This window comes from Musca autumnalis, unplaced genomic scaffold (genome assembly GCF_047663935.1).
Source record: "Musca autumnalis isolate F117 unplaced genomic scaffold, ASM4766393v1 scaffold_2, whole genome shotgun sequence".
NCBI classification, from domain to species: domain Eukaryota; kingdom Metazoa; phylum Arthropoda; class Insecta; order Diptera; family Muscidae; genus Musca; species Musca autumnalis.
The window spans coordinates 4,445,891-4,448,593 of record NW_027411755.1 but is presented as its reverse complement, the minus strand read 5'-3'; the positions used below and the strand labels follow the sequence as shown (position 1 = coordinate 4,448,593).

At 33.8% G+C, this 2,703-nt stretch overlaps 1 pseudogene; it reads left to right on the top strand.

Annotated features, from left to right (window-relative positions):
- Positions 1-1,250: 1,250 nt before the first annotated feature.
- Positions 1,251-1,488, top strand: LOC141395289 (cytochrome c oxidase subunit NDUFA4 pseudogene; annotated as a pseudogene).
- Positions 1,489-2,703: the final 1,215 nt, after the last annotated feature.

Genomic DNA, 2,703 nt, shown 5'->3' with positions numbered 1-2,703 from the left:
GGTCAAAACTCTAACTTATTTTTTTTTTTTTTTTTTTGTTCCACAGAAAGGTACTTACTTCTGGCATGTTTTTGTGGATTCTGAAATCCACATGTGATAGATAGATAAAAAAATCAAAAAACAAAAAAAAAATAGCCAGAGGGATTTTAAATAAATAGCGGTCAAAGTTCCCATTTTTAGGGTTTGTAGGTATTTAAGATTTTCCTTGGAAATCGCATGTCTTATGGAAATGGGACTAAAGGAAATATTGTAGCAGTGAAAATTGATATAGAAGTTCAAGTTTGAGACATAGAAAACAATTTCATGCACGCACGGCACGACTTAAGTAACTTTAAAAGAAACCCGCTTACACTTGGGAAGTTTTTGCGGATTCTGAAACAGCAATGTTCATAGATGAATAAAAATTCAAAAACAAGAAAAAATCGCTAGAGGGATTTTAAGATTCACTTTGGCAGTTTTGTTGTGATGTGTGTTTACTTTTTATTTTTAAAGTAAGCCCGCTTAATCACATATTTGTTGTTTTCAAATTTTAAAAACAACAAGTTTTTAAAGTGGTTGTAGTTAAAAAAAAGAAAAATCAAAAAACAAAAATAAATCGCCGTCAAATTTCACAGTTTTACGTTTCTGTTTTTGGGTTTTCAGGATCTTACTTCGACGGCAAAACGTAAAAATGTGAACATTGACCGCGATTTTTTTTTTGTTTTTTGATTTTTCTCATCTATGAACATTGTAGTTTCATAATCCGTAAAAAGTTTCCAGGTATAAGCACCCTTCATTTGAAGGTAGTTCAGCGCCCCATGATCTATTAAAAAAGTTAAAACATCACCAAAATTTGGTGCGTGAGGAAAAATAAAATAGCTCACTTCGTGTAAACGCTACGGTAATTTATTAAAACGGTTCTTAAATGCAACAATCCTACCTACTTAACAAACAATGAACACAATATCTGTTATAGTTTCGGGGAAATGGATATTTCTTTCTCCAGGAATTTGCATGAATTATCTATTTTCCAAAATTTGGAAGAATTGTCGTCTTTAGGATCACGCACGCAATGCATGTGAGTCCTTCCAATATTCAATCTTTTGAACGATTTTGTTTTGTTTCCTTAGTTTTAATATGTTTACTATCGAATCCTGTATAGAAGGATGTAAATACGTGCCGCATAGTGGTACTCGTAGAACTGGGAGGCGAATGCTTCGATGAAGTAAACAGGTGGAACACGAGATCAACCAAGTCCGTAGAGCGTATTCATGCAAGGTCTCAGTTTGAAATCCATTAAGAAGAATCCTGCCCTTATCCCACTCTATGTATGTGCCGGTGCTGGAGCAGTGGCTTCTGTTTGTACACCCTTCGTTTGGCCACCCGTAATCCCGATCATCCAATCACGAACTCTGGGAAGAATACAAAGAAAACCAATACAAATTCTATTATTCCATCGCAGATTACAGCAAGATCAAGTCTCCAGCTCCAAAATATGATGACGAATAAAATGTAAATTAAACTTAAATGTTAAATATGTTTGTGATTAATTAACTACTATTTAAAAGAGTGAATAAACGAATGTCATAACACATTCCGAACGAAAAAAGGCATGAAATTCTTAATTAAAAAAAACAAGAAATAGACAGGAGTAGAAATCTATTCTTAGTTCAGCTTATGGGACAAATATTCTGTCGACCGGGTATTAAAGCCGACTGACTTTTTTTTTCGTCGTTGTATGTCGTTGTTTTGTATTTTGTCATGTATGATTTTTTTAGGTTATCAGGTTATGTTTGTCGCCAGGTCTTTACTGTTCAACCTCGATTCTGGGATCTAGGTTTTGTTGTGGAATTGTTTTTATTAAACCTTTTCGCCTTAGTTTTCCTAATATGTGCCAGGACTTCAACATCGCCAGTCAGTCTGTCTAGATGTTATATTTCAACTGTATGTTGTATATGTAGTGCTGCAGTATATAGCTATTATGCCTTTTTAACTCAACAGACTTCCGTCATTATGTTAGTCAGCATATATGCGAAGTATGGACTAACAGAGAAAATCCGTGCGTGCTTTACTCTTGTGTTTTTCAGACACATTTTTACTCACTTTCTGCCTTTAGAAAAGATATAGATCGTCACCATAAATGCCCGAAGACGTAACCGACATGAAAATCGAAATTCGTTTTTTGACGTAATCTGATACATAAAGCTAAAACACATGCTCTGGCAAAATGTTAAGCTTCTATGTTCAAAAACAACGATGCTATTCAAGAAATGGTATTTCGGAAAATGGGATAATATTGCAGATTTTCTTGTAATGGAAGATCTCAAAACTAAGCTCTTCAGCGGTTTTGGTTTCACTACTAATTCCCCTTCGTATATTATCGATAATATCACATATACTCGCCTTCAAAAGATTAATATTCCATAAAACAGTTTTTAATTTTATACCGATTTTTTGCTTCTCCTGTAAAGTTTTGGTTTTGTGGGTTAGGTCTTTGGGCATTTATGGTGACGAGATATATATTTTGCCCGATCCCTAAATATTCGTATATGTATATCAAATCTGAGCATAATATAATCAAACATTTGCAGCTATACAATGATTACATGTAAAATTCCATACAGTAGCATGGTCAATAAAATAATATATTAATCCAGAGTCTTCACTTCGATGTTTAGGAATCACATCCATATGCTATACACTCTGGTGTAAAGCATACAAATA